This window comes from Gossypium hirsutum, chromosome A13 (genome assembly GCF_007990345.1).
Source record: "Gossypium hirsutum isolate 1008001.06 chromosome A13, Gossypium_hirsutum_v2.1, whole genome shotgun sequence".
NCBI classification, from domain to species: domain Eukaryota; kingdom Viridiplantae; phylum Streptophyta; class Magnoliopsida; order Malvales; family Malvaceae; genus Gossypium; species Gossypium hirsutum.
The window spans coordinates 98,576,861-98,591,648 of NC_053436.1; positions in this window are offsets into that span (position 1 = coordinate 98,576,861).

Here is a 14,788-nt window from a genome sequence, read left to right on the forward strand (position 1 = left end):
ATTTCAAACTCATATTTACTCATGTCAGGAATTTGCCCATTGAATAATTGAAAATATCTATGGATACACGGGTAGTACACACAAGGTGTACAAAACTATAATTTGTCAATTCATATACCTGAATGCTCATGCAAACATGTAAATGGGAAGCTCTTTCGAGCCATATAACAGGGAAGCTCATGTGAGCCATGTAACAGGAAGCTCATTCGAGCCATTAATAGGGAAGTTCAAGCGAGCCAATATTGGGAAGCTCCGAAGAGCCAATTAATCGAGAAGCTCATGACAGAGCCTTTAATCAGGAAGCTCTGGAGAGCCATATATCAGGACACTCATAAGAGCTACAGTGTGTCCACAACACATGCAGGATCGTAACGAATCGGGATGCTTCGAAGAGCTATTAACAGGAAGCTCGTGAAAACTAATAACAGGACGCTCATTCGAGCTGTGGTGTATCCGCAACACATGCAAGACCACAACCAATTCAGGAACCCTGTGTCCATCGAATTTCATTTATTCAAACGGAACTTAATACTTGTCAGACATTGTCGGATATATGATTGATTTTCATACATGACAATTACAAAATTCACATGCAAAACATTCAATTCAAACATATAATTACACAATTTAGTTACACGAACTTACCTTGATAAGTGTTTGTGTCCACAAAAGCTACTAATCCGCTACTTTCTCTTTTCCTCGATTTAACTCCGTATTTGATTTATCCGGATCTATACGAATGAATTTAACATCAATTTAACATAATTCATATTCAATTTAATCCAATTCACATATGTGGTAAAATTACCATTTTGCACCTATACTTTTAATTAATTTTGATTTCGTCCTTAGGCTCAAAAAATGAAATTCATGCAATTTAATCATTATTCCAAGCCTAACCGATTTTTACATATAACAATAGCAACCCATGTATTTCAAAAAATTTAGAATTGTTCCATAAATTTTACATATTTTCAATTTAGTCCCTAAATCACAATTTCATCAAAATTCACTTTACAAAAGTTGTTTATCTATCAACAACCTTTAATTTTCTACCATAAAACTTCATAATTCATGCATGCTCATCCATGGCAAAACCCTAGTACTTTAATAACTTTATAAATTAATCACCGAGATAGCTAGATTAAGCAATTACGATCTCAAAAATATAAAAATTACTAAAAACGGGACAAAGATTCTTACCCAATTAAGTGGAATAAGTTTGATATCTTCAAGCTCTTCTAACTAGGGTTTCTATGTATTTAATTTGGGGAAAGATGATATAAAATGATGGTATTTCTTATTTAATTAAAATATCATCTTTTATTATTTCATATTTTCAAGTTAATCCTTTTCTTTATTTAATTTTACATTGATGAATCATCATACTTATCTACTAAATCCTCTTAATGGTCTATTTCCCTATAAGGACCTCAAATTTTGAATTCCATAGCTATTTGATACCTATAGCTACTAGAACTCAATTTTTGAATTTTATGCAATTTGGTCCTTTCCATCTAAATAGACATGTGACTGATAAAATTTCTCTACGAAATTTTCATACTATATTTCAATTATAATGCAGACCATGAGATAAAATTAAAATTATTTTTCTTCTAGACTCAGATTTGTGGTCCCAAAACCACTGTTCCGATTTCACTGAAGACGGACTATTACAATATTTAATTGGTTTTTTAAATAGCAAGTATATATAAGTTTTACAAAACTATTTAATTAACGTATCGAAGCTTACACAAAACTTTACATATTAATTATCCCCTCCACCAAATATGTTTTCTAACTTAAAACTTTTTTTAATTATTATATAATTTGATATATAGTTTATATAAAATTTAAAATCAATGCAACTGTAATTATTTAGTATTAGGAATATAAATAATTCCATCCCTTCATATATGTACACCCACATTAAGTCAAATGCAAGAGACACAAAAGAGCATCCATTAACTTTTTTTTTTATTCATTGTTGATTTTGTTTTCTTTTGGGGTTCAGTCTATGGCTAAACCAGGGTACAAGTAAAAAGTGATATGGAAATAATAAACTCATATAATGAAATCCACTATACATCAATCAAGCTTTTTGATGAAGCTAGTAAAGAAGGGGATCTGCAATTCAATTTAGATCGCTTATTTGGAGAATCTTTTCTTTTCCTAAGTGCTCCTATAATTTGGTAGGATCTTTCTTCTTCTCTATTATGTTAATTATTGGTTTTATTTTGGGACCATATACCCCCTCTTGCATGCTCCACGTCTTTTCCTTTAGCAACTCTCAACTTTTTTCGAAAATTTTCTTTTATTCTTTATTTTATAACTATTGCATTATTGATCGACACACAACCCTTTTGCTTTTATTTGTAACCTCTCCCCTGTATACATAAAATTCTCAAATATTAATCTTAATACTTAGAACTCATTACTATATTTTGATTAAAATAGGCATATCTTTATCAATAAAAAAGACACTCGAATATGGACTTGGATAAAAACTTTGAAAAGTTTTTGACTAATAATTTAGTATTGTACAACCTATGAGCACTTTTAGTGAGGAAATAGATTAAGTATAAGATATGTTTGGGGGGTTCTTCGCTTCCATTATCAATATTTGCTATTCATCTTTGGGTAATTGAGAAATATCATAGATATAATCATTAAACTCAAATTCTCATTATCTGTTGATAATCATAAGAAAATTGACAAGGCTCTAGATTAGGATATGATCATCTATAATCATTCACCCCTATCTTCCTATATATGCTAAAAAAATGGTTGGATTATAATTTGTCGTGCGAAGCAACAAAAAGAGAAAAGATTTGGCCTATAAGATGTGACCATGGAGGTAGAGAGGAGAACTTTATAGGCACGCTTAACGCTTCCCTCATCAAATTAACCTTACATGTATATATGATCATAAAAGAATAGTTCAATGGTCACATCAAAATTCAAAGGCAATGATCACACCTGTCGATGAGCTGTTTTGGGTGTCCCAAATTATTGTGAGGGTACCATGCAGCTCAACTTTCTCCTTACGTACAACCATTTACTTGTCCTTTTATCTATATCAAAAATTTCGGTTAGATCAATAAAGTTTTTAATTGTACTCTCTACTCTTTTATTGTTTGTGGGTATTATTATTATTATTTAAGAACTAATAGTAGTGTTTTTTTTTACAATATAATAGCGAAATTCGAGTTTTTTTTAAATAACTCTAATTCATTAATTAATTAACTTAAGTGAAAAATGATATACAAAAATAACCTAAAATATATAGTGACCGTCGGTGTCACTTGACATATTGGTAGCACCACCCTCTCATCATTTGTTAATCATTGGCTTTTGTAAATAAAATATTTTTTAGGTGCTGCCAATGTGCCAGGTAGTATCAATATGTATTTTTTAAAATACCCATTAAAAATACGTGTATTTTGAGAGGAACAACAACAATTTTTTAATGGATGGCGTTGGTCTGCTGGCAGCACCTGTGTCAGTTGAGAAAAAAATTTGGGGTGCCATCAATTTGTTAGGCGCCACCGGTGTCGGTAAAATTATTTTTAGGTGTCACTGATGTGTCAAGTGGCATCAGTGTTAGATTTAAAAAAAATATTTTTTATTGTGCTGATAGTGTGTCAAGTAGCACATTTGTTAGATTTTAAAAAATGATTTTTTTTGTATCGTCGATGTGTCAAGTGGCACCAGTGATCCCGCGATGCCGCCAGGCAACACCACCCAATATATACCCCTACCAGTCCATCCAAAATTTTTGTATGAGTTTTTGGTTTTGTTGAATTTTTTTTTATTTGTTCAAGAGAAAAAATAAGGAAATATTTGTATTTAGAAGGAGAAGAGAAAATAAATATTGTGTCGAATATGAATAATCAATTCTTCATATACGTTCATTTCAAGAGAGTAATTTTACAAACAACAGCTGCTTGTGTACTTGAATCTCGCTAGAAAATAGAAATGAGGTTTAATAAGAATGTAAAGGTCAAAGAAATGAAACAAAAGATTAGTACAAAAATAGATCTCTGTTGTGGAAGGATGATGTCCAAACTATTCTACAAATTTCTAGTTTTCTCAAATTCATGCAAATGTGCGGAGATGGAACTTTTAAATGATGAAGACATGGGCACTATAATCGCAATTTATTGCTCGACTAGAACATAAATGCTGAATCAGTTGAGTTGTTTGCTAAGTTAGCCGATGTAAAGCCCATTCAAAATGTCACTCCATTAAGTCAACAATATGGGTTTGACTTTAACCTTAATGTCGAATGAGCAAAACAGTAGGTTATAGAGGGACATCGACATAGGCCAAAAATCCACACTATGGTGGGACTGCATATAACAACTCTATTTCAGGTCCTCATTTAGCGATACATCCAGAGGTGATAGAATATTGAAAAAGGACTCGATAATGATGATCATTCTCATCACGAGGGTGAAAATTTTAGTGATTCCAATCTAGATGAGGTCCCGGATGATATCGTTGATGAAGGCGTGGAAGAGGGTGAAGATGTACACCTTTTTTTTCCTCCCTGAATACCCATATTTTTAACTTGTATTTTGAAAAATACATACTGGTGCCGCCTGACACAGTGGTAACATCATTTTTTTTAAAAGCCAATGATTGGCTAATGGTAAGGGGGTGATGCAGTGAGTGGGTCAAACAACACCTACTATCACTATAGATTTCAAATAATTTTCGTATATCACTTTTCAATTAAATAATTTTGTAATTAATTAACCTAGGTTATATAATAATAAAAAAAGCCATGAAATTCATATCAGAAGAGTGTTGAATCCGATACGTAATGTAATATTCTATAGAATTAGTTAATAATGCATTGAAAGGGAAGTTTATAGAGAAAGTTAAAATAATCACATTTTACGGTCTCAATTTATTTAAATTATGAGTGAATCTTATTTAGATTTATTTTAATATAAATTTGAATATATTTTGGTTTTAAATTTGATTGTGTTTTGTATTAATTTTTTTATTATAATAATTTATATATTATTTGTGATTGTATTTATAATTATACTTGTATCATCTTAAAACAACAACCTCATATTTTATTTATTTTTAAGTATATGTAAGATCTAAAAAGAACATTTATAAAATTATTTTATTAGGATAATAAATGAAATAATTGTTTATAATTTTAACTATACTTGTTCTTGCTTTAGTATCTAATGTTTTTAAATAAATTATTATCCCAAAAAGTTATCAAAATTTAATAAAAATATTAGTGTTATGTTTTATTAATAAATTTTTTTTGGTTAGTTGAATCGAATTAATTGAAATAGTCAAGAGGGGGAACGATTTGGGCCTTTAATTTTTTTTTTGTAGAAGTAAGGATAAGAAAATGAGACAATGAACACAATGATTTTAGAGTAGTTCAGCCTCAATTGTTTTCTCCACTACCTTATCTTTTCTGCTACCAAATATTTTCCCAAATTCACTAATTTGATGAACCTTTGAGGAGAATGTTTAACCTTACAACTTCCTTAAGATTTCTATCCAAAACTTAAGATACAAACCCTCTCAAAAGACTAAACAAATAAGCAAACAAAGAAACAATTCTCATGAGATTAGAATGTTTGTAAATGAAGCACACGCCCAATAAAAATACTTGAGTTAAAAAAAATACAATGAATGTTCACAAGTGTTTACAAAAGAAAGATGAAAATTTTGAGCACAAAAAGTTGGTAATAGGTTTCATGATATTTCTTGATAGCTTTCAATCTCTTGTAATATTTCTTGTTGTTGTAGAAATTTTGGAAATTAACATTTATAGTCTCTCATTGATTTCCAACCGTTAGGGTTGTTGAGAAAAAAATTGAGCCGTTGGAAGTGTAAAAACCAGAGCATTAATGACTACTGCAATAAAAGGTATAGATACATTTGAAGGGGTATCAATGTTAAATATGACTCCTATTTTCGGTCAAATTTGAAAAATAATCTTTCATTTAAACTATGTTTACTTGTTTCAATCAAACACTGATTAGTTTAGATTATTTTATTATTATTTGACCTATTAATTTAGCCTATAAATAGGCTCTTTTACAACCTTAGAAGTATACACCCATTAGAGATTAGAACTCATAACACATTTAGAGAATTTTGTGTTTACGTTTTGAGGGTTCTTTATTTTCGGGTTTTCGAGGTTTAGTCTTTATCTCAATCTTTTGTACTCTTTGTTCTTTTGTCATTATAGTAAAATTATCTTTACCCGTGGTTTTTTATCCTCTTTGGAAGGGTTTTTCCACGTTAAATTTGTGTGTTCAATTTTTTAATTTATTTTGCTATTTTCTTGTTCGTTGCTTAATCGGGTCGATCCTAACAAGTGGTATCAGAGCTAATTCAATTTTCATAGATCAGCTCATTTAGAGATGGTAACAACAAGGTTTAAAATTGAGAAGTTCGATGGTGAGACAAATTTCAATCTGTGGCAAGTTCGGATGATGGCAATTCTAGTTCAATCCGATTTGAAAAAGGTTGTTACCGGGAAAAAACCTGGGAATCTAAATAAAACAGAATGGGAAGAGATTGATGAAAAGGCTTTGTCTACAATCCAGTTGTGCCTTGCGTATACGTTATTGCAGGAGGTATTGATGGAGAAGACCTTATCTGTCTTGTGGAAAAGGTTAGAAACTCTTTATGAGTCTTTGGCTAACCGTTTAGTGTTGAAACAACGTCTATTTACGTTTCACATGAACGAAGGTGAGTTTTTTAGAGATCACATCAGTCAATTCATTACTTTTTAAAATAATTTAAAGAATGTTGAGGTTCATATTGATGATAAAGATCAAGCTATGCTATTATTGTGCTCTTTACCTCCTTCATACAAGTCTTTCAGGGAGACCCTGATTTATGGCAGAGACAAAATCTCGTTTGAAGATGTAAAGGGTCATTTTTTGAGTAGAGACAAACTCGACAATGAGTTTCATTTAGATAGCAAGACAGATAGGCAAGCTTCCGTTTTGGTAGCATAAAAGAAACGAGACAAAAGGTGCCGCTATTGTAAAAAGTTAGGTCACGTCAAAGCAGATTGTTATAAACTACGAAATAAAAGAGCTACTGGGAGTAACGAGGAAGATGTAGCTGGTGCTAATTTGGCCGATGAAAATAGTGATGATTTCTTGTTAGTATCAACAAGCGATAACTCCAAGCTCACGTCCGAGTGGATCCTAGATTCAGGATGTTCTTTCCACATGTGTCCTAATAGAGAATGGTTCTCCACATACAGTTCGGTCGAAGGTGGAGTTGTGCGCATGGGAAACAATTCATCTAGTAAGGTAATTGGTATTTGTACTGTTAAAATTAAGATGCACAATGAGACGATTAGGACACTCTAAAATGTCAGGTATATACTTGATTTACGAAAGAATCTCATCTCCTTGAGTATTTTAGAATTGAAAGGATGCAGAATTAACATCGAATCGAGCAACATTAAAGTATCTCATGGAGCTCTTGTTTTGTTAAAAGGTAAAAGAACAGGCAGTCTTTATATTCTGGAAGGTTCTACAGTGACCAGTGAAATCGAACGTCCCTCGTCCATTACGGATTTGAAGTCAACTCGTTTGGAGTGGAGGCAACTTGGTCATAGGAGGGAAAAAGGTATGACCGTTTCGTTGAAGAGAGGTTCTTTTTTGGATGCAGGTTTTGAAAAGTTAGGGCACTGTGTTCGTGAAAATCAAACCCGGGTTAGTTTTGATTTGATAGTGTGCAAGTCGAAAGCTAGAAGTCTTCCAGTTTCTAAGCATAAATTCGACTCAGTTAATTCACTGCATAGTTCAAAATAGGCTCGTGGCAGGCTTTGGCAAAGATGGCGTTGTGGAAATATGAGTCAATGTGGAGATTTGTTAAATATGACTCCTATTTTTGGTCAAATTTGAAAAATAGTCTTTCAGTTAAACTCTGTTTACTTGTTTCAATCAAACACTGATTAGTTTAGATTATTTTATTATTATTTGACCTATGAATTTAGCCTATAAATAGGCTCTTTTACAACCTTAGAAATATACACCCATTAGAGATTAGAACTCATAACACATTTAGAGAATTTTGTGTTTACGTTTTGAGGGTTCTTTATTTTTGGGTTTTTGGGGTTTAGTTTTTATCTCCATCTTTTGTACTTTTCGTTCTTTTTCCATTATAGTAAAATTATCTTTGCCCGTGGTTTTTTATCCTCTTTGGAGGGGTTTTTTCACGTTAAATTTGTGTGTTCAATTTCTTAATTTATTCTGCTATTTTTCTTGTTCGTTGCTTAATCTAGTCGATCCTAACAATCAATACTTTGGACATTTAATGCCTAAATTTAGTGACCATTAAGCCTATAATATTGACACTTGCTATGAGGTATCGGTACCTTAGGGAGGGTATCAACACTCGGGCAATTTTTCTTTAATTTTCAAAACATCGAACTGTAAAACAGTATCAATACTTTTGATGCTTTTGATTTTTTCTCAATTTTTTTGAACTTTGAAACTCAAATTGATATCGATACAAGGCAGGGGTATTGATACTTGGGTCAGGGTATCGATACCATATAGAAAGTATCGATATTTTGATCATTGGGAGCAATTTTACACTTGATAAAAATGTTTGAAAAAAATTGTTTATCATTATTTTCTAAATGTTTGAGAGATATATTTGAAAGTTTATCTCTTAGAAATATTTTTAAACAAATTATCACTTGAACTTTATCAAGTTTTATTAAAAATACTATATTTTTTTATATTACAATATTTATCAAATAAAACTTAGTTTAAGAGATTTATTAAAAATGATAATTTAAATTCAATAAAAAAATTAAATGCGAAATTCAAAAAGGTTGAAGTTTTAGTTATAATATTGCGCAAAAGAGAAGCATGAGTAATGACCAATAATTATTATGAAATGGAAAAGCATGTTTGATTTGGGGCCAACAAATGAAAGATCATAGTAATGACCAATAATGAAGTAAAATAGGGGGTTGTCTTATAGTTTATGCTTTCTATTTTTGTCTCTTTTTATTTGGAGTTTTCGCGTTTTTTTATTTTACATGATCAATCAGTTTTGCCATATTCAGCTAGCTTGATGAATCATGAAAGTTCAAAGAAAAAAATTTGAATCAAGTGTATGGGCAGCTTTAAAATTACACGTACTAAATTTTAAAAATTATAATAAATTTTTATTTTTTAATAGATCTATAAAATACCAAAATTTAATCTTTGAGGTCGCTGTAAAAGATATTTTAGAAAACCAAAAAATAAAATTAATATTAATATATTTATGGAAGAATGTATTATCTTTTTTAAAAGAAAATAACTTTATTTATTAACTAGACACATGTACTGCGTTTGTTACGTTATCAAAGCAAGTGAGATTTTGTATCTTAATTCAGATTAGTGTCTAAACTTTGCAAGGAGTGAGTAGCTTGGGGCAAATTTATTATTGAAATTGAAAAGTGCAAATGTTTTCGAAAAGTTTGAAGGTTTTATCATCATTGTTAAAAAATTTTATTTTAGAGATAATGATGTAAAGTGGTATTTAATGGGAGCTAAAAAGGTAATTTCAAGCTAAAATAGTATGTTTGGTTGAGTAAAAAGATGGAAGGAGTGAGTGGAAAAATAGAAAGAAAGTAAATTTTGAGTATGCTTGGTAGAGAAAAAAAAGTGAGGAAATAAAATAGAAGAAATGATTATTATCTATTTTAATGTACAAAAATCAATTCTGTTAAATTGAAATGAGGAGAGACAATGAGAGAGATGCATATGTTAGTTAAAATTATGCATTTTTAAACTCTACCAAACAATTGATAAAAAAAATTATTTTTTCTTTCATTTTTTTTATCTTTCTTGCCAAACACATTGAATCTATTTTTTATCCTTTCAACTTTCCATCCTTTTTATTTTTTTTTTCTACTCAACCAAGCAAAACACCAATTTTGGTTTTTTAACTTAGGCTAAAATTTCAATTTAAAGTAAAAGTTTGAGTTGAAAAGTACTTGTCAACCTAAATGGTAAACAAAGCCATCATTTCCTTGTTAGCTTGTGTGCCAAAAATTACAATTATTAAAATTATTCATCATTAGCTGCCCCCGATAGAGAAATGGTCTAATTAGGGACATATTTAGGGCCTTTGCTATAGTCCTTTTATCACTCCTAATGAATCACCTTTGAAGACAACATTGCGAAGGCCTAAGTTCCTGTAAAACTCTATTTCCTCTACAACCTTAGCTTCAATCATGAAACAATTAGTTGTCTTGGGCCCCAATGTAGCCAATGCCTCACGTTGTGCATGTCTAACAACAAATTTAACCTCTTTTTTCCTCTTAGTTTGGTTAAAAGCCTTGTCAAAGTTGGCCTTGTAAAACGCCATAGATGATGGAGTCCAAGGTTGAGTCGATGGTGGTAGCACCCAAAGTAGTGAAGGTTGTGTTGTTCTTCGCCGCTTGACATTCTCCCATATACCTCGTAATTAATTATATACTAAGCATTGCTCATATATCCCTAGCCGATTCTTCAATGATTCACCCTCCTATATATTTAATTTGACAAAAAGCGGACTATTAGCTCCACTGAATATGTAGGTGACTGTCGGGCTGTTAATGCTTCTTTGAATCCCATGAACTTTCCTATCAAAACCCGCTTTATTAGGAGAGTATATAAGCCTCACTAAAAATTAGAAACAAAATAAGGGGAAAGAGAATCTTCTTGTCTGAGTCCTCTTCTTAGAAAGAATTTGTTAGTAACAACGCCTTTCACGTTCAATGAATAAGACACAGTCGAAACACAATTCATGATTTTCTCAATTCAAACTGAATTAAAGCCAAGTCTCTCTACCATGTCCCTTAAAAAATTCCTCTTAACTAGTCATATTCCTTTCTCATATCTAACCCTAAAGCAAAGTAAACACCTTCCCCCTCTTATTTTTTAAAGTTTGCAGCAATTTATATGCAACAATTAAATTGCTAGTGATAAGTCCATTAGGAATTAAAGCACTTTGTGGAACATTAATTCAATTTAGCAAAACTACTTTAAACATATTCACCAAGACTTTTGAGAAATTTTATATAAAACATTACAAAGGATAATAGGGCAGAATGTGCCATATTGTGTGTAAATGTAGAAAGAATTTGAGAATTTTAGTGATGAATTGATTTATAACCAAAGTGAGTTGATCCCATTTTATGTTTCGTTTTAAATTTTAGGTACACTATTTGCCTAATTGCCTCTCTCCATATCAAAACCATATGCCAATAAGTTCGGCAAAAAAGAACATGCTTACAATCTAGACTTGGCACTATCTGTTTAACGGTTGTAAGTACCTCCTCGGCAGTATGCTCTGGTAGAAGAAAACCCTTCATCGTTCAAGTTATGCACTTGTTCACCACCGTAAGAATTTCATTAAGCGAGCTAGTGCCTTGAATTTCAAATAACTGCTTAAAGTAGGTAGTGGCAATTTCCTAATTATATTTTTAGACGAAAATATTTTCTGGCCATGTGTCAAGTCAATTAATTGTGGGTTAAAAAAATTACCATAGGTGAAAATAATGGCATCATATCTATTCATAATTATCTTCTCTAATTAATTTAAATTGATTAAGAGATAAATGATAACAATTTATATTATCACTAATTAAAAAAATAAAATAATTAAGTGATAATATTAAATGGTTACTTTATCTCTAATCAATTAAATTAATAAGAGATGAATAATAAATAGAAGAGTTAAATTCTTATTAGAGTTGTGTGACCCAAATTTTTGTTAAAAATAAAATACAGGTGGTAAGATAGGGGAATCTACGAGGGTGAAGGCTAAGGGCCGAAGGCTCAAAATGAGAAGTCTGGAGATGGGAGCTATGTTTCAACCAAAGCAATGGGGAAAGTTATTTTACATTTTGATAATTTTAGGAAGATTATTTTAAAGGACATGTTTTATGTACCTCATTTTAAGAGGAACTTAATTTTTGTAGCATGTTTATTTAATTATGGTTATTCTATGACATTCAATAAATGGATTACTATTCACAGAAATCGTTCTTTGATCTGTAATGGATGGATGGAAAATAATATCTATTTTATCAAACTAAATAAATACTCGATACTTTAAACTGAAATGGTAAATAAGAAGCTTAAAACTTCTTACTTTAATGAGGGGTACCTATGGCACTTAATACTTGGTCATATTTACCAAGAAAGAATCACTAGACTCTTAAAAGATGATCCCTTAAGTATGCTTAAGGAAGTTAGGCTTCCATAATGAAAATCTTGCTTAAAAGGTAAAATGACTAAAAGGAATTTTAATGCATAAGGTACAAGGACCAACTTACCCTTAGAACTTGTACACATTGATTTATATGGTCCCATGAGCATCAGTACCCAAGGAGCTTACAATTATTACGTGACTTTCATCGCACCGCAAAAGTGAAACCTTTGATAAATTTTGAGAATTTTGTGCGGAAGTGGAAAAGCAATTAGATTTATCTATAAAGAATATTCAGTCTGATCGAGATGGGAAATACTTATCTGACGAGTTCTTAGGATACCTCATAAAGAATGAGATTTTATCCCAGTTAACTACGCTAGACACTCCACAAAAAATGGCATAGCTGAGAAAAGGAACAAATGCTTGCTTGACATGGTTCATTCAATGTTAAACTTTCAAAACTCCTTACTTCCTCTTAAGGATATGCAATACAAATGACTTGTCATATTTTACATGATGTGTCAACTAAGTCTGCTTGTAAGACACCTTATGAATTGCGGCTTAGAAAGAAACATGCTCCAAATCACTTTAGAATATGGGGGTATCAAGCACGCGTTCCTAGATAAAGATGCAAATAAGTTAGATGCATGGATGGAATTATGCATGTTTGTAGGATATTTGAAAAGAACAATGGTAAATTATTCTACAATCCAAAAGATAATACGATTAAAGGTAAATTAAAGATTTGTAGTATGGAGCTTATGATTTGGAATAAAAAGGTGTTTCCTAATAATAAAAAGAATATTAACAACTTATTATAGAAAATAAGAGAAGCGCAAAAAGGTGATAATGTTGAGCAACAAGGAATTGATGAGGTGAATATATTGATAAATGAGTTAAAATAAATATAGGGTAGGAAGGAGAAGTATTGGATACAAAGATCTTGGATGTAGTTGTCACGGGGCTAGATCTTTCGTCTCGTGATCTGTGCGACCTTGGGCGATCTGTTCGTTCCAAACTTGCCTAAGTCAGTCTTTACTCCCAAAAGTGAGGATTCCTTTAGAATTCCTCTAGAATTCCTCTAAGGCACCAATTTGTATAGTGGAAGCAATTGTGCCAAAAGAAGCTACAAATGAACAACAAAAAGCCAAAGAAAGAATGCACACAAAGTGTTTGAGTAAATGCTCAAAGAATTCTATTACTCTTAAGAATTCAACATACAATAGATGATTTACAAGTGAGGGGAGGCTCTCTATTTATAGTTGAGCTCCCCCAAAACTAACGGTCAAGATCCAATTACATCGATGAACGAGATTAGTCTATCCCTTAATTTTAAGGATTTACAAGATTACATCATATCATATCAAATCTACAAGATATGATTCCCCTACTTACAAAAAATAACCTATGTTGTCATATCTCATTATCGGGCTAACCAGGCTTCAATCTGACAGGCTTCTCCAATAGTTCTTGGAATCGGGTCAGTTCATTTAGCCTAACTGATCATCATCTAATTGATCGACCTCCATAGGGTGCATCTTATACCATGGTCACGAGCTTTTTACTTTGGCCCATGACATTCACCCCCACCCATTCTCGCAACACTCTCGTTGCGGCTTTCGAATGGAACTGACTTGATTCTCTTTGGAACTCTCCTATTGCCTTGGCCTCTTCTCGATTTGTCTTGTGATTGAGTCGTCCCTTCCTTCGAAACTTTTGCCTCGGCTTTCATCACCTCTTAACTTAAACCATTATACCCGTTGGTACATCTCGTTGGCAAGAAGTCTCCACTCTAACTTGCCCCAATTTTGACTTGTTCCAATTAGAATCCCCTTGATTCTCGTATCTTGGCTTCGTACCGCTCATAGTCCCTCGGCCTCCTTGCTTAAAAACTTTGAAAGAGCCCCTACGACCTTGCCAAGCTAACAAGTCAGAATTCAAAACACTATCAGAATGTTTACAATGTACCTTACTCGTAACATTTACTCACTTCGACTGCTTTTGCATCGCTTCTTTCCCCTCAAAGTCCGATACACAACCCACATTTCCCAAAGGTGGCGACTTCACAATCAACTTCACAGGCCTCATATTGGTATCATGTTCCACTAAATTTTTCGAAGGGTCTTTCGGAGCATTCCGTTCTATCGAGTTAATGTTTCTCCCATACGAAACATCTTCGACTAGTTGGATTGACGACAACACCTTGGTCCCAACCTTCATATCCCTATACACCGGCACAACAATCGTTGATAACGGACCGGTGACAATATAAATTTGATCGGCCTATGGATATAGAACTATTTAAATCTTGTCAAGGAAGTTTAAGCCAAGTACATAACCGTAATCATCTAATTAGATTACCTCAAAGTTTTCTTTGCCCTTCCATTATCTGATCTACAACTCCACATTATGAATTACTCTCATAGTTGGGGCCTCCTCAGAATTTATTGTCTTGATCTTCTTATTCGATTTCCAAATCGAGAGACTAAGTTTCTTCGCAGCCTTTTTCGATATGAACAAGTCCGACGCTCAATATCAATAAGAGCACTCTACTTTTGACTTGCAATGTTGATGT